At 42.1% G+C, this 24,449-nt stretch overlaps 1 protein-coding gene across 3 annotated transcripts in view; it reads right to left on the reverse strand.

Annotated features, from left to right (window-relative positions):
• The window catches only part of ATRNL1 (attractin like 1), a 920,708-nt gene that overhangs the window by 195,374 nt on the left and 700,885 nt on the right, over positions 1-24,449 (reverse strand). The window lies entirely within an intron of this gene.

Here is a 24,449-nt window from a genome sequence, read left to right on the forward strand (position 1 = left end):
CTGTTCAGCCCCTGTTTAAACACCTCCAGTGAAGGCATCTCACCACCTCCAAAGGCAGTCTGTTCCACTTTTCAACAGCTCCTGTTGAAAGTTGTTCTTCCACTGTTAGAAAGTTTCTCCTAATATTTAGCCAACATCTGCTTATCTGCAATATCCACCCATTGGTTCTCTGCAATTTCCACTCTTTGGTTCTAGTCCTGTCCCTCTGGAGCAACAGAGAACAAGTCTCTTCCATCTTTGGTGTGACAGTCGTTAAGATATTTGAAGACCATTATCATGTCTCCCCTTAATTGTCTCATCTCCAAGCTAAACATACCCAACCCCTTCAACTGTTGCTCATAGGACTTGGTTTCCGGACCTCATTGTCCTGGTCTCCTTCCTCTAGATACACTTCAGTTTGTCAATGTCCTTCTTAAAATATGGCACTCAGGACTGGACACAGTATTTCAGATGCAGCCTGACAGCACAAAATGTGCTGTGAGATGGCAGCCAGTGAATCTTGTCTTAATTGTGGGAAGGGAAACACTTCTGAGTGGGCAAAACAGTAAATCAGTAGATTAGGGACAAATGAATTGCTCGATAGCTAATAGGACCTCACAAAGAGATGAACATAAACACCACACCAGAATGGGAGGTGAGGACAAGTCCATAAAAGGGTGTGAAGAGGAGCCTTTCCTTGGTAAGAGAAAGGGGTTTCAAATGCTGATATCAATATCGTATGTGAATTTAAGGTCTACTTCTGCAGGTGCTGTCATGGAGAAGAGTAGCATAAGATCCTACCAGGCACTATGGTTATACTGAACTGTGAATGCCCCAAATGGACTGCAACCCAGTTCATCCCTGTCATGGCCATCATTTCTCTTTTTTGGAAATTGCTCCTTGACCACTTAAATTCATGTATCCAGATCATGCCTTGCTGCCACACCCAGATCCTGTCCTTCTGTCCTGAGATCATATGTAAGCAAGGGACAGAGGCCACTAACAGATTTGTGACAGATCCATGCTTCTTCAGTGGACTCTTCAAAATACAGACTTTCACAAGCAGATGCTAAATTAGACTGGGAGATTTGTATCTTTTCCTCTTATTAATGTAAGCTTGAAAATATGATATGATACATACTGAGACCTTTGGATAGGTTTGGCTATTCATTGAAGTAAATTAATATATAATACTTTCCTTTCTGGCTGTAGGTTCCCCCAAACTGCATGCTGCCAAAGTGTTGCAGCTCTTGCAAAGCACTAGATAGGTATCATGTCATGGATTCCCAAATTATTGGTGCTGCATACAAACAGGCTGCTTACCTATAAGTGATGATGGCTAAGTTAACTCCTAGCTTCATCTGTGTAGAAGGGATTCACAAGAAAACAAAGCACACACTTGTGAACTGGCCCACAAGAGTTATTTTAAACATAACTCAGGCTTATTTTGAGGCTGCTACAGAAGCACAAACGTCATCAAATAACTACCATATCTTCCATGTATAACTGAACTGCTAAATTGCCTTTTAAACATGTTCAGTTGCTCATTATGGTAAGCCTGCTTAGGCATCCAGGAACACTTTTTCAGACAATGGTTAGCGTGTGCCATGGCTGCAAAATCATTAAGCTGTCTGAACCACCTTATTTAGAAAAATTGCTCTTGTTATGAACAATTTTACAATGGTAGAAAAAGGCTGAGAAAGAATAAGCATTTCAGATAAAACTTTCAGGTTACACTGTTATACTAAAATTGAGCATTCCAATCAAATCTGACATCTTAGCTGATTTGTGGCACTCATGGTATGGTTAATGTTCAGAAGAATTTGAAAGAATTGAGCAGCAAATGCTATGTCTGTTAACTTCTTGTTCCAGGCTTGGTCCCTTATGCTTGGTGAGAAAAGGTTTGAATATGGAAGGCAAAGCCACTTATGAGGTCTTGTAGTCCTAGAGTACTTTGTTATGCATAGTTCTTTATCTTCCCCCATTGGATGCTAGCACAGGGATATCAAAATGTAGCAAGCACCTTAGAATTTTAACAAGTACAGGTTTTGTCACTATAGTACACATGGTTGGTGGAGCCAGCAATATTTATTTGTTACACTTGTATCCCACCTTTTCCTCCAAGGAGCCCAGGGCAGCATACATAATTCTCCTCTCCGTTTTATCCTCACAACCCTGTGTGGAGCTTCATGGTTGAGTTGGGACTTGAACCCAAGTCTCCCCAGTCCCAGTCCAGCACTCTAACCACTAGACCACACTGGCTCAATAAGTTCTTACCTAGTAGCACCTTCAGGGCCGAGACAGTTCCAGAAAAAAATAACAGAAAGGGCAAAGAAGGAGCAAAGTAGTATATGGTGGGAAAAGTTCTGTTTCTCCTATTACAATCTTTCCAAACAGAAAGAAGTTTATGACTGGGTTCACACAACACAACAACCCACCCTGAAGGCTGAGTATGGGTTAAAGACGGGTTGTTGTTGAATCATGGGGTTTTGCTGAAACATGAGTTGTTGTACTATGTGAACCCAGGCACGCTGACAAACTAGTGTTAACCCAAAACAACCACAGTTCACAACCCAACAACAAACTATAGGTTTTCTTTGTGGGTTCTTTGTGGTTAACAAACCATGGATTGTTAGCATGGCTGGGTTCATACAACACAACACCCCCTGGTTCAACAACAACCCACGGTTCAACAACAACCCACATTCAACTCATACTGAATGTTGAGTGTGGGTTGTTGTGTTGTGTGAACCCAGCCGTAACTCACATTGTTTTTCTAAGTAAGACAGGAAGGGCAGATGAATGTGCATTTATTCTCTCTTGTCCCCTCCCAGAGCCACCAATGTCTAAAGGACACCAGGCAGCAGCCTACAACAAGATGCATTATGCAAGCCTGCGCTTTCTGTGTGTGACTAATAAGGGATTTGCTTAGCAAACAAGGCAGAATCGGCACCACTTTTTCCACTCATCAGACACTGCATTGTGCTTTCATTGTAAGAGCACAAGTCACTGTGTTCACTGCTGCATCTAAACAGAATCTATGTGATTGGGCAGCTGGCCTGAAGAAAAGGTTAAAGGATATTTTCTCAATTCCAAACTCATAATGATTGTTGAAACTTTAATAAAAAAATGTTTAAAAATTGTTTATGCAGTATCATGTTTTCCATATTGTGGAGGCAGCAGGCAGCAACATCTCGAGCATTCTAAATAATGCAGCACATATAGAAGGCTAACAGCAATGAAGATGCCACGAGAGCAATAATACAAACAACAGGGGCCTAGTTCTTCCAAACACTTTATGTCCGTGATCATTTTAAGATGCTTTCATTCAGCTCTAGGCCATTTTGGAGGCAATGCAAACATGTCTGGTTACTTGGCATTTTTTGGGATGTCCTCTTTACACTTTCAGCTTTATTCAGTAAAGATCTTTGGGATGGTTCTGAGACATCATGAGGATGAAGAGTACATAGATTCCAGGGGAAGAGCAAAAAATGGAAGCCAAAAGCAAATTACTGTGGTGCATTTTTATTTGTCAGCACTCAAAAATGTGTAAATTGGTCACAGGCAGTTCCACAAGCAGTGAACTACTGGCTCTGAGAACTATGTATTAAAACAAGTTTATTGTACCCCTAAATCAATGGTGGACAACCTTTTGACCCCACGAGGTGATAGATCAGGGGCTGCACACATGCATGTGCGTGTGCGCATGGACACACACATGTGTACACATGCACAGTCGCTCTCCCCCACCTCCCATCTCAGCGAGCAGGGACGGGGAGATTTAAATATTTTCTCCCTGTGCTATCAGATCACGTATTCTCTCCTTCTAAGTGTGCACAAGGAGAGTCAGCCCTGTGCACCAGCTTTTCACCAGCAGAATTGGCTGGTTCTGCTGGGGAACCAGGCATGTGAGGAGAGTCTTCCTCACACACTGTGTTTCCCAACAAAATTGGGCTCCTGCAAGCCTGCCAAACATAAAAACATAAGAGCCATCCTGGATAAGGCCAAGGGTCCATTTTGTCCAACCATCTGTTCACACAGTGGTAAACCAGCTTCTTGTGGGAAACCAACTGCTTGTGGGAAACCCACAAGAAGAATTTGAGTGCAATAGCACCCACCCGGTTATGTTTCCCAGCAACCGTTGTACATTGGCATACTGCCTCTCATACTGGAGGAAGCATATAACCATGACTCGTAGCCACTGATAGCCTTATTCTCCATGAAATTGTCTAAAGCACTTTTAAAGCCATCCAAATTGGTAGTTATCACTACATGTTGTGGTAGTAAATTCCATAGTTTAATTCTGTGCTGTGTGAAGTCCTTCCTTTGATCTGTCCGGAATCTCTCACCAATCAGCTTCAGGCCATGACCTTTCTAGTATTATAAGACAGGGAGAAAAATGTCTTCCTATCTACCAGTCCCACACCATGCCTAATTTTGTACACCTCTATCATATCTCACCTTACAGTTCTGTGATGGGTTCACCAGAGCTCAATTTTGTGGAGAAACAGGTGCATGGGAATGATTCTCCTCATATGTTTTGTGTATGGTGGGCACAATGGTGACATGGGGGGAATTAGGGAGCCAGGATACTTGTGGTGGCCATTGAACATCCACTCTCCAATGCTGGTATGTTTGACAATATCTGATATATGAGATTTGACATGTGACAGTATGATATTTGATATCTCATATCTAGAAACTGACAAAAGAAAGTATTTGATATATGATGCCAGTTTTGCAACGGATAATTGACTTCTGATTAATGGGTTAGATCCAAATTTAAGTGTGTGGAACTGGGCTAGAAGAAGGGGGCTTCTCTGTCACCTCCTCCCCATGGCAGCCCCTCCAGCCCCCTGAAATGCTACACAGAGGGTGAAGGGGCCCTGCTGATTGGGGTAGGCTGTGATGCATGGGGCTGAGGGGAAAGGTGGGATTCCTTGAAAATTTGGCAGGCGCCTCCTGTGAAGGCACAACAAATGAGTTTATTACTGACAGTGTTCTGCCAGCGAAAATGAGACTTCTGGTAGAGCTAATCTTCTCTCCCAGAAGTGCCCCAAATCTGCTCTGGAGGATTGGGGGACTCTTCCGAACAGATTTGGGGGGCAGTAGGGGGGCTGTAGGGGGGACAGAAAGAAAAATTTCTGTTGCACAAGCAGAAGTCCACTCATGTAACATTGGATTTTGCCCTAAGAGCTTTCTTCTTTTCAAAATAGTTAAACTAAAATGCTTGGAATAAACCTGGTTTAGTGCACAAAAGTCAGTATCAAACTGATTTTCATACTACTACACTCTCTTTGATCCAGTTTAACAGGCTTTTAAAAACATATTGGCTGCCTGTGTCTAGGCTGATGTTGTGGGTGAAGTAGTTTTAGTAATTTTTCAAAACTAAATATATATTTTTCTGTGGTAAAATTAAAATGCCACTTTCCTTTCAAACTGAGGACTGGGATTTGTTGCATGCTTCATAATTTAACATGTTCAGTTTTGCATCGAATTCAGAAAGCCTTAGAATTCATTTAATTAGATCAGGCACAATCATTCAACCGATGGAAACAATTGTGGCTAAGATACATCAATTAGAAACAATAGTTAATTTTCTGCATGATATTGGAATGCAAAAATAAAAGCTGATTTACACTGTGATTAATAGGTTAACTGGTTCCTGTTGAGAAATTACATGTAATGAGGATATGTCAATACAAATTGCTATCAAATAGTCACTTTCAAAAGCACCAGTATAGTGGGTTCAGATGCAAAGACAAACTCATTGACAAGACTATTGATTTTCAGGAAAGAATGAATGTAAACGGGCTTTTAGTAAACAGGAGCTGCTCCACACCCTTGCAGGATCACTCCATTGTTTCAGGAGGCAGGGAGGTACGCAGCCAAGTGACAGAGGAGGTCCCATCCCAGTAAATGCCTTCGCTCGGTTACCTTAATGCCACGCTTGCCACATCACGGTAACAGATGAAGTACAGAAATCATGTTTACATATGGGGATGGTAAGTGGAACCATGTGGGAGGTCATCATACCAGGGTTGCGGGGACCAAGGGAGGTGCAACACTAGCATGTTGACATTCCACGTGATCTGCTCCTCCCAGGCAATGTCTCTATTTCATATTTTTAACAAAGGTTCAGTGGACCTGCCACTGACCAGAGTGGGACAGATGTCATTGTCATTGCCGGTGCAAAGCACAACTATGCCTGTGCAGTTCAATGTCCTGCATAAGTGGCAGGACTATTTTTCTAAAGCAAAACAATATAAACTCTGAGATAAAGAAATAACAGTAGCAACCATTACACTGACACCATAATAATTTATGCTCAGACCAGTTTCTCTAGTCTTCCTCAGGAGGTGATTGTTCTAACTTGAGCAGACCAAGGTGGAGCCTGCAGGATTGCTCATCAGAAGTCTCCTGGTCCAGAATAAGTAGGAAAGAATGCATCCTCTATCATTGCTTCCTGGTTTCTCTATCAATGTAATTGTGTGGGTGGCAAAGTGCAATAGCATGAAGTGTTTTTGCCCATATCCCTATATCATTTCCTAATTTTATGGTGCAAGTTACAGTGGCCATAAACTGACTTGCTTCAGGGTCAGAATGTGTAGCAACCAAAAAAGAAAAGAAAAAAAGATTAGGATGGCAGGATGGCAGTCAGCTCTTGAAAACAGACCATTATCTTGTAGCCTTTATGTTATCAAGTGCCTTTCTACTCAGTTCCCTCCGTAGTAGTCTCTCTGCATGCTATAGAGGAAATGCTCCAAACACTAAACTTCCTGAGGAAGACCATTCTGTTTTCTTGTAGGAGGCCTCTTCATAGTGGGATCTTCATATTGACCAAATAGCGCAGTTCATACTTTGAACTGTCTACTGCAGAAGCTACGGCTGGCTGGTTGAGGAATTTCTCAAGTCATCAACAGCACTCCAGTGAACATTATATCATGTGTAGGGAAGTTTGGATGGATTTTATCCCTTCTGCATGAGTTCCAGGGTGGAGTTTTGAGGTCCATCATTCACAAACTCAAGAATTCGGATTTTTTCCCTGCTCAGAAAATTATGTAAATAAATTTGCAGCAAGTTATGGAAATATTTACATAACAATTTACAGAATTTATATTCATGAATCATGTAATGCTTTTCATCTAACTTGCAGTTTTGCCTATAAATCTATTTGCATAAATATCAGTTTTTTTTGGGGGGGGGTTAAGCCTCATGTCCATGGAATTTGCTTTATGTGCAGATGCTGGTCTGGTTCAAAATCAGCGGACCGGATGACAAGGTTTCTGGACTCATTTCAGTCCATTTCAGATTTCCCTTCCATCCCTAATTATGTGTACCATCTGGATCTTAAAATCAGGTTCTGTCCTGATAAGGCATTGTATTTCAGACATTTTGATGTGAGATGGCCTGCAGTGAACAGCACTGGCAGTGAATAGTAGGAATCCAGTGATAGCCTATTACTCTTATCTATGGCGGGGGGGGGGGCATAATCAGACAGCTTGATGAAGTAGGGGGTTAGGCTCATTGGAAGGCCATCCCTCAGGCCACTTGTTCCACAACCCTAACAATTGCCCATTATGAAGATGCCACAACTGCCTTGGAGCTTGATGTGCATCCTGTTTCAAGCCACAGTTTAATATGTGGAGTAGCTGGAGTCTGTCATTGTCAGCTTGAAGAGATATTCTTGAGGAAGAGTAGTGGTACCTAAGGAGCAGAGGGATGGTGGTCATGTGGAAGTGTTTCACTCTCATGCTTTGGGACCTTCTGTTGTCCAGCATTATAGCTATAGTGCATCTGTGTAGGACTGATACGCATACAAAGGCCTCCATCCACATCCCAGTATCTTGACCATTTGTATGGCTTAGATCCAATGGTACCATTCCACCAGCAGAAGGGAGACTGCTGGTGAAATGGATTTCCCCTTCCCCCTGCAGCCCCTGCTCACTCTCCAAAATCTGACCCTGAGGGTTCGGGGACAATTCAAAGCAGATTTGGGGGTGGGCACAGGGGGCCAGGAGGAGAGGACAGGAAAGTCCCATTTTGTGAGGGAAGTCTGCTGACACGATGTCGGATTTAGCCCATAGCCTGTGTCTGGCACCATTCAAAGAAGGAGAAATTATGACCATTCTTCCCAAATGGACAAGGAAAAAGCAAGCAAAACAAAGCACAACAAAAACAGAACCTTTCAGGCTCTCCTCTGGATAGATGCATTATCGTTGCAGCTGTTTGAACCAATGCCCACGCACATTCCTGTGCTGTGGATCAGGGCAAATCCACACAGCCAAACTGACCTGTTAATCTGGAGTTTGACACACAGTGAAGCACTAATGTATCTAATTTCTAAGATGCCCAGAAGCTTGTAACTTCTGTCAGAAGCAGAGCAGCAAGTGTACCACTATTTGGGTAATGAATGAGGAGACTATTCTATCGTTTTCACTATAATGGAGTAATTGGCTAGGCCTGGACCATACAAGAACTTCTTGGGGCACCTTAATCCTTTGGTCTGGGTAGCGCAATCAAAGGACTTCTTTCTGGTTGCTGCCTAAATTGTAATGCTTGCACTGCTTCACCTTGCCTCGGCCCAGCTCTGGCTTATGCTGCCCCTGTTGTCTTTCATCTCATCTTGCTTCTAGGTGAAGTCCTCTGCTCTGCCTCATCCTACCTCCATTTCCACTAGCCTTGCCTTTCATCTGCCTTGCCTTGCCTGAAGAACCTTGTTGCTTCTTCAATCCCATCCTGGCCCTTGCCTCTCAATTTATGACCTTGAAACCACTTTTATGAGCACACTGGGTTTGTTTGTTTGTTTGTTTGTTTGTTTGTTTGTTTGTTTTGGAGTAACAACACACTTTGAACTTCCCACTTGATTTCTGACACAGTTTATGCTTTGACCCAGGTAACCTCTCTCTTGAAATCAAGTCTGACAGTTTCGTCACATACTATACTGTACACAGGTCCATTTACCAAAATTGTCAGCATGTCATTTCATTTGTGAAAACTGGCCTTAAGATGCATGGAAAAACTACTTCAGCTCATCACTGAACCATGGTAAACTCCTTATGGAGACATCGTGTCTGCTAGTATTGCTGTCTAAGTAAAGGCTTTGCAGGGTTTGAAATAGATTGATTTTTAAAAAGCTTGAATAGCAAAGTCTTTGAAACACCACCTCAAAAATAGGTCAGACTCTAACTGCCTAGGTATTGGTACAAAGCCTGGATGCGTTTTCTCATGCTTTCTCTTCTTCTGGGAGCTTCCATGGATCATTTTTCTTTGCAAAAAAAGAAAAAGAGAAAAGAATCCATTGACTGAGACTCTCCTAAAGCAAACAAACTGAGCTGTTCATTGGGGAAACATCAGCAAAGTTAGTTCAAATATTGAGCAACCGCATTGTAAAGGTATGCTGGCAGAACTTTAGAGTTACTAGCTAATTTCTCACTTCTGTTATGAAAATCTCACTCACACTGAAATGCTACATGTGTCTACTCAGAAGTCCCATTCAGTTCAGTGGGGCTTACTCCCAAGTAAGTAGGTAGAGGATTGATTGCAGTCTCAATCAATCTAAAAGATTGGTAGTTTTACCGTAGCCCTCTTTATTTTTACCTTCCTGGAGTATAGCTTTGGGTACCAACCTGTCTGATTTATGCATGTTTTGAACCCATTTAGAATTATTACTTCTCAATATCTTCTTGATCCTTATACTTACATTAAACAATCAAGCTAAACTGAGTGCAAATTGCTAATCTTCATTTACATGTTAATAGAATTCCGTGGGATGTATTGCTTAGGTTTGTAGCAAAGCAATACAAAATGCCAGTTAATTAAAAAGTATACAACAACACTGTTTTTCCACACAGCCTGACAAAGGAGAGTGACAATTAGAATCGGCTACAGCATTTATAGATCAAACAAATATTAAGAAAATAATTATCACTAACTATACATTAACAGACTTTTAATGCAGTAAAATCAGTAGAAGGACTCTCTTTGTCAGACATTACTCTATCTTTTGAATCAAATAAGCTGTAATACCTTGGACAATAATTGCTAAGTTTACATGAGGAGTATACTGTATCTAAGTAGTGATATTTAGCAGAGCCAAATAATAATAGTTATCCATGGGAAAACGTACAATGTTATAATTAAAGAGTAAATGGAAGAACATCATTCATCCGAATCCAGAATCCCACCAATGTTCTAATACACAGGGGGACCATTTACATGTAGAGGTTGCCATGTTTTGTTTTGTTTTTCAAGGCAACTAATGGATGAACCCCCTTCATAGATCACTGCCTTGTTGTGGCAAAGGGGCTTGCGTAACTCAGTGAAGCCATAAGCTATGCCGTGCAGGGCCACCCAAGACGGACAGGTCATGGCGGAGAGTTCTGACAAAATGTGGTCCATTGGAGAAGGAAATGGCAACCCACTCCAGTATTCTTGCCAAGAAAACCCCATGGAACATATCACAAGGCTAAAAGAGATGACGCCAGAAGATGAGCCCCTCAGGTCGGAAGGTGTCCAATATACTACTGGGGAAGAGTAGTATATAACCCTTGAGGAGGGAGTGATGCCATCAGCCTTCAAGGAGGAAGAGATAAGACTACTCTTAAAGAAGCGATCCCCAAGTTCTGAACAACTTTCGCTCAGTCTCGAATCTGCCATTTTTGAGCAAGGTGATTGAGCGGGTGGTGGTGATGCAGTTAAAGGCACACTTGGAAGAAACTGATTATCTAGACCCATTTCAGTTGGGCTTCAGGCTTGGGCATGGGACAGAAACGGCCTTGGTCCCCTTGGTGGATGATATGAGGAGGGCTCTGGATAGGGGTAAATGCTCCTTCCTTGTTCTCCTCAACCTCTCAGCGGCTTTTGATACCGTTGACCACGGTATCCTCCTGGACTGCCTGGAGGGGTTGGGCATTGGAGACACCGTATTGCGGTGGTTCCGGTCCTTCCTCTCCGGCAGGTACCAGAGAGTAGCACTGGGAGAGGAGGTTTCAGACTCGTGGTCACTCACTTGTAGGGTGCCACAGGGTTCCATCCTCTCCCCCATGCTATTTAACATCTATGTGAAGCTGCTGGGGGCTATCATCAGGAGGTTTGGGGTGCGGTGTCATCAGTATGCGGATGACACGCAGCTCTACCTCTTGTTAAAATCTTCACAAAGGTTGGCCATAGAATCCCTGTCCAAATGTCTGGAGATGGTGAGTGGCTGGATGGGGAGGAATAAGCTGAAGCTGAACCCTGACAAGACCAAGGTACTTTTGGTGGGAGACAAGAGGAGGCTGGGGGATGTTGACCTGGTGTTGAATGGGGTACAGCTACCCTTGAAAGACCAGGTCCGCAGCCTGGGGGTCATTTTGGACTCCCAGCTGTCCATGGAGGCTCAGGTATCAGCTCTGAGCTGGTCAGCGCTGTATCAACTCCATCTGATATGGCGGCTGCTCCCCTTCCTTCCTGACCATCTGCTCCCATCGGTAGTACATGCCCTGTTCTCCTCTTGTTTAGACTACTGTAATGTGCTCTACGTGGGGTTACCCTTCAAGACGGTTCAGAAGCTGCAGCTGGTACAGAACGCGGCGGCTCGCCTGATTAAAGGCAGCCGCCGGTGAGATCACATCACTCCAGTGCTCAAGGAGTTGAACTGGATATCAGTTGTTTTCCAGGCCAAATTCAAGGTGTTGTTTTTGACCTTTAAAACCCTATATGGTTCCGGCCCAGCCTATCTTAAGGAGCGCCTCCAGCAACACCAGACAGGCCTCTTAACAAGATCAACCTCAGATGGCCTTCTCTCTGTCCCATCAGCCAGGACAGCTAGACTGGTGGGGATGAGGGAGAGGGCCTTTTCTGTGGTGGCCCCCATTCTGTGAAACTCCCTCCCTAGGAAAGTCCGCCATGCCCCCTCTTTAATGAGCTTCCACCATGCATTGAAAACATGGTTGTTCAGGCAGGCATTTGGGGTGGGTTAGGGTATTTTAGAAAATGTTTTTATTGTAGAATTTTATTGTTTTAAACTGTTTTATTTTATGCTTGTACATCACCCAGAGTGGCTGGGTGACCAGCCAGATTGGCGATTAAATTTAATAAATAATAAGAGGAGAGGGAATTTCCAAGTAGCGCTAGAAAGAGTGAAGCGGCTGGGCCAAACCCGAAAGGACACTCGGCTGTGGATGTGTCTGGTGGTGAAAAGAAAGTCTGATGCTGTAACGAACAATATTGTTTATGAACCTGGAATATAAGATCAATGAATCAAGGTAAGCTGGAGGTGGTCAAACATGAGATGGCAAGACTGAACGTCGACATCTTGGGAATCAGCGAACTAAAATGGACAAGCATGGGCAAATTTAATTCAGGTGACCATTATATCTACTACTGTGGGCAAGAATCCCTTAGAAGAAATGGAGTAGCACTCATAGTCAATAAAAGGGTGGGAAAAGCAGTACTGGGGTACAATCTCAAAAACGACAGAATCTCAGTACGAATCCAAGGCAAAACGTCTATTCAACATCACAGTAATTCAAGTCAATGCCCAAACCACTGAGGCAGAAGAGGTTCAACGGTTCTAAGAAGATCTACAACACCTTCTAGAACTAACACCAAAAAAAGATGTCCTTTTCATCATAGGGGATTGGAATGCTAAAGTAGGAAGTCAAGAAATCACTGGGATAACAGGCAAGCATGGCCTTGGTGTACAAAATGAAGCAGGACAAAGGCTAACAGAGTTTTGCCAAGGGAACACGCTGATCATAGCGAACGCTCTTTTCCAACAGCACAAGAGGCAACTCTACACATGGACATCACCAGATGGTCAATATCGAAGTCAGATTGATTATGTCCTTTGCAGCCAAAGATGGAGAAGCTCTATACAGTCAGTAAAAACAAGACCTGGAGCTGACTGTGGCTGAGATCATGAACTTCTTATTGCAAAATTTCGGCTTAAATTCAAGAACATAGGGAAAACCACTAAACCGTTCAGTTATGACCTAAATCATATCCCTTATGAATATACAGTGGAGGTGAGGAATAGATTTAAGGGATTAGACTGATAGACAGAGTGCCTGAGGAACTATGGACGGAGGTCCGTAACATTGTTCAGGAGGCAGCAACTCAATCCATCCCAAAGAAAAATGCAAGAAAGCAAAGGGGCAGTCTGAGGAGGCTTTACAAGTAGCTGAGGAAAGAAGGGAAGCCAAAAGCAAGGGAGAAAGGGGAAGATATATCCAACTGAATGCAGAGTTCCAGAGAATAGCAAGGAGAGACAAGAAGGCCTTCTTAAATGAACAATGCAAAGAAATCGAGGAAAACAATAGAATGGGAAAGACTAGAGATCTCTTCAAGAAAATCGGAGATCTCAAGGGAACGTTTTGTGCAAAGACGGGCATGATACAGGACAAAGAAGGCAGGGACCTAACAGAAGCAGATGAGATTAAGAAGAGGTGGAAAGAATACACAGAAGAACTATACAGGAAAGATCTGAATGTCCCTGATAGCCATGATAGTGCGCTCACTGAACTGGAGCCGGACATCCTAGAGGGTGAAGCCAAGTGGGCCTTAGGAAGCATTACTAACAACAAAGCTAGCGGAGATGACAGTATTCCAGCTGAGCTATTTAAAATCCTAAAAGATGATGCTGTTAAAGTGCTGCACTCAATATGCCAACAAATTGGAACCCTCAACAGTGGCCACAAGACGGGAAAAGGTCAGTTTACATTCCAATTCCAAAGAAGGGCAATGCCAAAGAGTGTTCAAACTACTGTACAATTGCGCTCATTTCACATGCCAGCAAGTTGATGCTCAAAATCCTACAAGCTAGGCTTCAGCAGTATGTGAACCGAGAACTACCAGAAGTACAAGCTGGGTTTCGAAGAGGCAGAGGAACTAGAGATCAAATCGCCAACATTCGCTGGATCATGGAGAAAGCAAGAGAATTCCAGAAAAACGTCTATTTCTGCTTCATTGACTATGCTAAAGCCTTTGATTGTGTGGATCACAACCAACTGTGGCAAATTCTGAAAGAGATGGGAGTACCAGACCACCTTACCTGTCTCCTGAGAAACCTGTACGAGGGTCAAGAAGCAACAGTAAGAACCAGACATGGAACAACCGATTGGTTCCAAATTGGGAAAGGAGTACGACAAGGCTGCATATTGTCGCCCTGCTTATTTAACTTATATGCAGAATACATCATGAGACACGCCGGGTTGGATGAATCGCAGGTCGGAATTAAGATTGCCGGGAGAATTACCAACAAGCTGAGATACGCAGATGATACCACTCTAATGGCAGAAAGAGAAGAGGATCTAAAGAGCCTCTTGTTGAGGGTGAAAGAGGAGAGTGCAAAAGCTGGTTTGAAACTCAACATTAAAAAAAACGAAGATCATGGCATCTGGCCCCATCACTTCCTGGCATATAGAAGGGGAAGAAATGGAAGCAGTGACAGATTTTATTTTCTTGGGCTCCAAGATCACCGCAGACGGTGACTGTAGCCATGAAATTAAAAGATGCTTGCTCCTTGGGAGAAAAGCTATTGCAAACCTAGACAGCATAGTAAGAAGCAGAGAGACATCACCTTGCCGACAAAGGTTCGTATAATCAAAGCTATGGTTTTCCCAGTAGTAACATATGGCTGTGAGAGCTGGACTACAAGGAAGGCTGAGGAAGGACAGATACTGAAGCTGAAGCTCAAATATTTTGGCCACCTAATGCGAAGAGAAAACTCCCTGGAAAAGACCCTGATGCTGGGAAAGATTGAAGGCAAAAGGAGAAGGGGATGGCAGAGGATGAGATGGCTAGATAGCATCACCGATGCAATGAATATGAACTTCAGCACACTCCGGGAGAGAGTGGAGAGCAGAAAGGTCTGGCGTGCTATGGTCCATGGGGTCACGAAGAGTCGGACACGACTTAACGACTGAACAACAACAATGGATGAACACAAAGGAATACGTATGTGGATCTTCTGGAAATATGACAGGCCATCCTTGAAGATGAAGGGAGTTTTGTGTTTGTTAAGGACAGGGGGTCCTGTGCCCTAAGAAATCATAGCATTGCAGTATAGAACTGTGCCCCAGTGATGCTGTTAATGACATTGCGCTAGCATAGACCAACACTTGCCCGACATAACTAACACTTGCTAGGGCCACAGGAAAAAGTGGTGACTTGCCAGAAAAATTTATAGTAAAGAGTACACAACTCTTTTAGTACAACTACAGCTTAATTGGTGGAATGAAATGACACCAAAAACATACCAATTCTTAAAGATTATGGAAAGCTATTATAAACCAGGTAGATTGCAGCTATTTCTAGTTCTATTCTCTATCATAACTTTTCACTATTGTGTACTTTGTGGGAAAGCACCAGAGCATATTGAATACGTTTCTTTGTGTTTTTTCAAGTGTAGTTAGAATTCTCACATACAAGATTTCTCCAGCTACATCATAATTAGTTATGTTAGCACGCCAAACAACATCATATGCTAAAGAACAAATTGTTTCAAGTTATGTCGAAATTATTTTTCTGAACCAATAAATGGATACAATAGTCCATTTTGTGTTTCTCTTATTTGTATAATGAGATTGTTCATTTTACTACAACAAAGTACATTGATTCCCTTCACATCTTTCCTTTCAACTGTGATCTGCCTTTATAGTTTAGGACATTTATTTTTGGACTTTTGTTTTGTACTACTATCTAACACCATTCTGCAGTACTTTCTAGTATCTAGAGGCTGTGCTTCTAACATTCTACATCTTTTCTTCAGATTTTTAATAGCATTGCACCAGTATACTAAATCAAAAGAACAAAAAGGGTTCCACATGTTGCTTTGTATAAGGTTGCACTAATCTGGGGGGCGGGGGGGGCGGGGAGTGTATAGACCATCTTTATGTAAATATAGATTAAGAAAAATCAATTCTTTCCCTCTATAGTAACTCTATTACTTGTTTTTGTACACTAACAAAGTCATATCATCAGCATGAGCTGAAGCATCTCAGGAGGGGAAACCATTGATTTTATATATATATTTAAAAATTGCTTCTGTTGTAAGCTTTAGTTGTATCACTGAATTTTAAAATGTATGCTTCTTTCCAACAACATTTTATAACAAATATAGTAATGTAGAATATGCTTTCAGTGTCCTTGTAAGGTACTAAAAATTTGATTACAACTATAATAAAATAGGTTAATTTCCTCCATTTTCCTTATACATTGACTTCAATCGATTCTAATTTAGTCATATTTTTCTTAAATTAGCTTTAGGATGCAACCCTAAGCACAGTTACTAAGGGAGTAACACTCACTGAATTCAGTGGGGATTACTTCTAAGTAAACATGCTTAGGATTGCACTGTTATCTGACAATGATTCTTTTTTAATGTAAAATATATGAATTTATATTAAGTGTCATTGCCTATAGTACAGCAGGTTCTGTAATGAGCTCTGTGTTAATTTCTATGGGTTCTTGTAGATCCCTGATACTTTATTCATGCACCTTTTCTTTCCAGACTTGGAGATATAAATAGAACATCTCCTTAGTCAAGCTGTTTCCTAAACATAAAGTAACTATTGTGTTGATAAACAGAAATGATCAAAATGTGGGGTCATTTACTACATTGTCCATTGTCAGTCAGTACACTCATCATACAGTATTTCATGCCCCCTCCCTCTTTGATTTGGGTCTAATTAAACCTTACAATTTTAAAAAGCAGAAGGGGGATGGAGGTTGAAACACCATAAACCACTTTAGCCTTTTATGTAGGAGAATAAAGTATGAAGTAGAATAGATGTAAGTTTTATATTTTTGAATTCCCATTTAGGGTCAACTGACAATCCTCAAAACATAAACGGGAACTCAGAAGCTTACATGTATCCAATGCAGAGCGGGAGGTACCTCACATTTTCCATGCTGCATTTATGTTAGACAGGCAATTTTGCCCATCTAGCAGAGGCTTTGGGGAGAGGAAGGGAAGGGGACTGGGGCAGCAATAGGAAAAGGCATAAGCCAAGCACCCTGGTCTCCTCCCCACCCCCAGGAACGCCCCCTTTCCCCATCTCCATGCTCAATTTACTGAGGTTGTAGAGGTAGCTGGCCCGGTTCTCTCTCTGCCAGCTACAAGCAGGAGGGGCAGGGGCAGGGAGCATGCTTTCCTGGCTCCAAGCTTGACCCGTCTTTGAGCTCAGATCCAGGAAGCTGAACAATCCTATTCCCCAGACGCTGTCTCGGGGACATAGGATTGCTCCCTCTGGCAATTTCAAGTATCTTCCATACAGAGCAAATGAAGCTGTTACCCCCTTTACATGAAGATTTGTCTGAGCAGTAGTATATCCTGGAAAATTTAGACAGAAGTAAGAAATAAGCAGTTATTGCAATCAAATAAGCAAAATATTTCTTCCTAACGTTGTACTAAAAGGGCTAAAATGGTATCTTGAGCCAAGCTACGAAAACAGCAGAATTTCAGGACACAAAGTGTTCCCCATCTGCAATCTTTTCAAGTCTTGTGGGTAACACATTACCCTGAGGAAAGGAGAGTAATAATAATAATGTGGAGGCCTGATTTGTCTTCTAGTTATATTTGCTAAATTAAGGTGCTGTCTTTATGATATTGCAAGTACAAAAATGGAATTTGCTTTATGTATTTGTTGCACAATCCAAAGTTTCTGCACAGCTCAAGCGAACAATGTCTTTTATTTAAACAGACAACTATTTACTTAGCTTCTTCTATAGAGTACAGCTGGGCCTATTTGGTTAACATGACAAAATCACATTTGCTCTACAGGTAGTAATCAATATATGGCATTATTATATTTTACAGTCTAATTGATATGGAAAGGAGAAACATGCCAGAGGGAGGACAGAGGTTGATAAAGTCTTCGTGAGACTAGGTAAGGTCAAGCTGTTGGAACAAAGTTCAGAAAAGATGAGACTGATGTCTTAAATATCAGCTTTAAGGGGGCACTGCTGATTTAAAGATCCTTAATGAGTGAAGTTGTCTAATTTTCAGATTTTTTTTTTTTTTTTTTTAGCATTTTGCCAAAGGCAATGAATTCTCAGATACCATGTATTGTTTGGAAATATTGCCACTGCATCTTAAGTTGACAGAAAATTGGGATTGTTCTGTGGCAAAGCCTAAACCTGGGATTTATTCCCTCCTATGGGCCATTTTGTTTACCCCTCTACATCCTTTTACAAAAGCTATGAACTCTTTCCAAAAAAGAGAGAGAGGTGCTTTAAGGGATCTATTATGGTTTTCCAATGTCTCTTCTTTCTTCATTCCCCTTTCAATAATGTGATTAACATGGACTTACATGTGATTTTATTGCACTATACACCTTAGGAATTGTGAACACAACAGAAGAAATCCAACACATGGAGCAGCTTGAGTAACCCAGATTATTATGATAAATTGTATTCCTATGGCCCATACTGCCCTCCACACGAAGGCTCCTACTCCCTCAGCTGTCACCACCAACAGCCATTCAAGCCTGAGGGAGATGAGAGGGAGAGCAGGGCCATGCCACCAGCCCTGTTAAAAGAATTAATCCCCCCCTTCCCTCCCCATTCCTTTTCCCTTGTGTATTGTGTCAGTTAGGATTGTAAGCATGCAGGCAGGGACTGCCTTATTTAATGGATTATATGTAAACCACTCGGAAGCCTTTTTGGCTGAGGAGCTGTATAAATGAATGAATGAATGAATGAACTGTCCCTACTGAGGTTTTTCCTCACATTTTCCCCAGAATGCTCAGTTTATTACTGATCCACCCAAGTGGCAGCAAGAGGACTTCAGGAATTGGGGTAAAGGTTTGGTGGGTCAGAGGCATTGTACGAGCCCTACACTCTGGTCTAGATGAAAGCTATTCAGATTACAGATTATGGTGTCAGCAGTAGAAGCACAAGACAAATGGCAGCTCTTTGAGATGCTGATGGGGAATAAGTGGCAGGACAATATGAGGGAGGCAAAAAAGAAAGGTGGTGTCAAAGACAACTCTAAGACTCCATGCCCAAATGTCTCTGCCAGTGACTAAAAGAGTGGTCCAGATCTAAGCTAAAGGGGATGAACATCCCCAGATGTGCCTCTCCGGAAACACTTGCATCACATCTGTTTCCTTTTTCTTGTTCTGATTTCCCACCTTTTTCCTTTCTTTTCCCAAGGAAGCTTTCTCTCTCAGATGCAGGCTCTGCCCTAGCAACACTTCTTGAACTATGCGTTATGGTTAGCTTCAAATCATTCTTTTTTCTTCAGTGACCTTAGCTTTTCCACAGTCATATCCAGGACCTTGATACCTAATCAATCACTGGGAGTTCATTCCTTAGATTGATCCAGTCATTCAGAGTCATAGCGCTCTAAGCAAGTGCGATGCGGCATGAGACTGAGGAATAAGGGGAAGGTGCCAGCATATTATACGTGGAATTCCTTTTAGTTACACACTTACCTTTAAAAGCATCTACTACTCTTGAATGGATATGCATGTTGTTGTTCAGTCGTTAAGTCGTGTCCGACTCTTCGTGACCATGGATCATAGCACGGCAGGCCTTCCTGTCCTCCACTCTCTCCTGGAGTGTGCTCAAGTTCATCTTCATTGCATCAGTGAAACAAAAGTCAGAATCTTGAGCACTGGGCTGAAGAAGTGAACTTGAAAGTCCATTTAAACTTTTTATATTGTATTTTAATATTTTAACTTTTGTAAACTGCCCAGAGAGCTTCAGCTATGGGGCGGTATAGAAATGTAATAAATAGATAAATAAAAAAAATAAAAAAAATGTCATCAGCTGCTGTTAACATGGCACTATGGTAAATGCCTTACTGTCACTCTTTTGGTTCTCTTCATATCTATGATAAGTCTGATCTTTATCAAAGTGAATGCTAACTCCTACTGCTCATTAAAGCTGTCAATTTTTTTTTCTCAGCTTCATCTGGCTCATAATTGAAATTCTTATTTTAAGAGTGTCATTTTAACGTTATTGCTAGCTATGGAACGTCTTGTGAAGATTGCAACATTAGAGTTAATTTGGCTCTACATCTCTGTTAATGGATACTGTCTGAAATATAATAAACTGTGGGTACCCAGACCTCAGCTGAAATAAGTCAAGGTTACTTTCCCAATTACCGCAGTTTGTTAGACAGGAGCGGACAATTGGGTAGCACCCCTCATGTCTTTCAGATTTCAAATTGCTTATAAGATCTTTGTTACGTCAGCAAAAGTGACTTTTCTAACACAACGTGACATAGTCTCTGTGTGACTATTAATTAATAATGTTTATGTACTTCACTATGGTTTCCTACTGAGAAGTCCCACTAACACTGAAATAAAGACAAAGCATTTCTAAGAATTCATTGAATGAATACAGTTCTAAAATGTATATATTAGATACGATTTCATCAATATTAAGCTTATTTGCATGTATGGCCTACTGATTTCAATGCAATTTATTTCTCACTTTGCTATGCAGCCTCTAAGGACTATTATAATGACAGTGGATGTCCCAATATAAAAGACTGTACAGCTGCAATGGCACAGAAAATTATTTACACAGCCATACCTCTAGCAATGTTTTGCAGTATACAAAGCGGTCACCTCTCTCCTGTTGTGTGAAATGACAAGGCAGTGTTGGTCAAACTGGCTTTGATATGTGAGCTGTCTTCACCGTGCCCCATCACCACCATACTGTCCACGCCATGTTGTGATTGGAGCCCATTCATACACTGCACAATATTTTTGTGATATACTCGTATGCTGCATCAGGTGATAGTGGCTGCTCTTTGCATAGTAGTACCAATCCATGCTATGATCTGTTTCAGCCATCGAGCCCTGTTGCTGCAGTGTGGGCCTGGCATCACTGGGCACTATAGTCTGGTTACCACTGAGGGCTTGGGGCAAGTCAGGTTCCGTGGATTTTGACCAAGCAGATGTCAAACTTCCCAGAGTGACAGGAAACAGAGCAGTACCACAGAGAGATCCAAATGATGCTGGGGCTGGAAGCCAGACAAGCTTGCCTGTATGTTGTTCCACCAAGCAACAGATTTGGCAGCCTTTAGGCTAGTTAGCCCTGTCTCCTTATTGACTGAGGCCTTCTTCCTTAAAGAAATCTGGTCTGTTTCAGCAACCTCGGAAGACGAGAACTTCATTACACCCTTCTGTAACTGAGCCATCTCCCTGATCTGTTAACTCAGGAGCCTTGTTCTCTGAGAACAAGGGGTCAGGATCCTGGCCTATGACACACTGTTCCACTGGTGCATCTTCTAGGTCAGCTCACAATAATAGTACACCAACACGTCCTTTATCCTGCAAATTTATTCACAAGTGGAAGTGCTTATAGGATTGGGTTGTGAATCATCATACATGCATGTATTGTGTGTGTATGATGATGCTATTTTCACAATTGTTTTGGATGATCTTAGGACAGAGCACACTTTTTCCTGTCTGTCATGTACTGAAAGAAAAGAAGGAGAATGTGCTTTGTTTTTCCTATTTATACAGGATGAAATGCACACAAGCAGTCAAAGATCCAAAATGATACTCTAATTTTCAAACATGTTTTATGCCAGAAGTACCTAAGCACATTGTGACATTCTTTTTCTGTTAAAGCTGTCCCTTTTTCTGCTGTAGCAATTCACAGGAGTATTGTAATTCCTGATCTGATGGTCCTGTCTTTCCAGCTTACGGAAAGCCACAAGGGAAAAACAAGTTGGTTGTCTCCGATATAAACAGTCTCTGCAGCAAAGGTGGAATATAAATCACAGAAGATAAACATTGCTCTGGGGCAGAACAATTTCTTTCACAAGTCTGAGACACTGTAGATTTTCTGTAAATCAGTAACTTTCACATTAACATGCAAAAATGCTCTTTGAGAACACTCTTGAAGTAAGATAATTTCAATGCTTGACACCGGAAATACAACAAAGGCAGTACAGGTAGAAGTAAATGAAAAGATATGCCTGCCTTTATAAAGGGCATAAGACAAAAACAAGGCAGGCAGCAATATTGTGTGCAATTATCTAGGCTGCTTTCATGTATTCATGTTTAACAAAAACTGGTATTGTGGTGTAATTATCTCAGCAACGAATATATGCCTGTACCCTAGCTGAAATATGTCAAGGTTACTCACCCAATTACCACTTGCAGTTTTCAGTTATTCAAAGATGATTTTGAGGTTGTTTTTTTTAAAAAATGCTTAAATGCTGTTCCTCAGGAACTAACTGTTAAAACAAAGTTACACTTCAGTTTGACCTTATTTTAACCTCACTTGGCATGTGAACAAGTGCATGGGGGCAAAGTGAGTTAAGAGGTTATTGACCCAAGTTACTGGATCTGAAGAACACAAAGCAGCAGTTTAGAAAGAAAATCCTTCTAATATTTAGCTTTCAGCCTTGCCACACACAGATATGGAGGAAAAGGGACTTTCTGCAAATTTTTGAAGATAAATTTCTCCTCTTTAACAACACATTAGAGCCAGCATTTTGCATGCTACTTTTACACTGAAGGTCAAGAATGTTGTGGGGAGAATATGGTTTTATTTTATAACTACCAATTTTCTCTTAAGTCAAAACTATATATTATTTTGTTCAGAGTAATTCGGAAAAATTGGATTCAGGTTTAGAGATGCTGAGCTGTGACAGAAGACCACTGACAAGCACAGATTACTGAAGAAACCAGTGGAGAAGTCAAAAGAGTTTGCAAAAGTTCATTATACTGCCAGGGTCCCAAGGGAGGAACTCCAAGTTGCCCCCATTGACAAAAGCAAAAGAAGGTGATGCCTTAAGCATCAGGAATGCTATGTTCAGGCTTTGAGTTTCTAGATCCTCCCATTGCAGTGAATTCCCTGAACCAGGGTAGATGCAGTTCTGCTCCTTCTTTGCTGCCTCTCCGCACTTCAAGTAGGTGGACCTAGATAGAGCTTCGCCTTCCGGAGCTCCTAAAAAAAGTCCTACCCTATTCCTCTCCGTTGGTGAGCTACCTCTGCCTGGATGGCCCACCTCTGGCTGTCTCTGATTGGCCCTAGAAGGTTCTTCTCCCCACTCTCCAGGCCCCCTCTTACTCTACCACCTATGCCCCTTATTGCCTCTGATGCCTCATACTTCCTCAAGTGATTGCCTCATCAACTGGGTCCCCTCAATGGGCTACTTTCCAGGTGGCTGACAAGCTATAGCTGGATGCCACTTTTCTATTAACTCTTGTCATGCTGGGCTGAACTAGGTCCAAGGAGGTTGCCCCATGCATAATGTTGCATAGAAAGAAGTATTTCATCAGGAAGAGTTTTCCCACCACAGTGCTACAATTAATGATGTGCAAACTGCCCCTAGCCCCATTCAGAATGGGGCTGGCAATCTGGCCCCTGGACCAAATGAGGATGCCTGCCCTGGTCTATTCTAAGCATAATTAAGTCTGGATCCAAGCCATAGTTTACTATCCAAGCCATAGTTTTCCTAACCAACAGAGATGATCCTAACCAACAGAGATGACTTAGTGGATAAAGTAGCAGTTACAGGAACTCTGGGGGAAAGCGACCATGTTGTACTTGAGTTCTTGGTTCTAAGGGAAGCAAAAGCCAAGTGTAGTCAAACGCGTACCCTGGATTTTAGGAAAGCTGATTTTAATAAACTCAGAACAATGATCAGCAAGGTCCCATGGCAAGCGACGCTAACGAGAAAAGGAGTCCAAGATGGGTGGGAACTTTTAAAAAAGGAAATTCTCAAAGCACAATCACAAACAATTCCAACAAGAAGAAAAGGTGGAAGACAACAGAAGAAGCCAATGTGGCTTCACAAAAAGCTTAGGGATGACCTGAAAACAAAAAAGGACACATATAGGAAGTGGAAAGAAGGCCAAGTAACAAAGGAAGAGTACAGGCAGGTAGCACAGAATTGCAGGGATGGCGTCAGGAAGGCTAAAGCTGAGAACGAGCTGAGGTTAGCGAGGGATGCTAAAAACAACAAAAAGGCTTTCTTCAGCTACGTGCATAGTAAAAGGCAGAGGAAAGAAATGGTTGTTCAGCTATTAAATAAGGATGGCAAAACAATAACAGATGACAAAGAAAAGGCAGAGGTGTTCAATTCCTACTTTGGCTCAGTCTTCTCCCAAAAGAGGGTCTATGACCCCCCTGGCAAAGGCGAAGTACAGGCTGAAGGGGCAGGATTGCAGCTTGAGATCGACAGGCATATGGTCAAGGAACACCTCATTACTTTGAATGAGTTCAAATCTCCAGGGCCAGATGAACTGCATCCTAGAGTCATAAAGGAACTGGCAGAAGAACTCTCAGAACCGCTGTCTATTCTCTTTGAGAAATCATGGAGGACGGGGGAAGTGCCACATGACTGGAGGAGGGCTAACGTTGTCCCTATCTTCAAAAAGGGTAAAAAGGAGGAACCTGGGAACTACAGACCAGTCAGTCTGACATCAATCCCTGGGAAAATTCTGGAGCAGATCATAAAGCAATCCATCTGGAAGCACCTTGACAACAATGCCGTGATTACTCGAAGCCAA

This window comes from Heloderma suspectum, chromosome 3, assembly GCF_057233095.1.
Source record: "Heloderma suspectum isolate Gila_16-S chromosome 3, 16-S_ref, whole genome shotgun sequence".
In the NCBI taxonomy this organism is placed as follows: Eukaryota; Metazoa; Chordata; class Lepidosauria; order Squamata; family Helodermatidae; genus Heloderma; species Heloderma suspectum.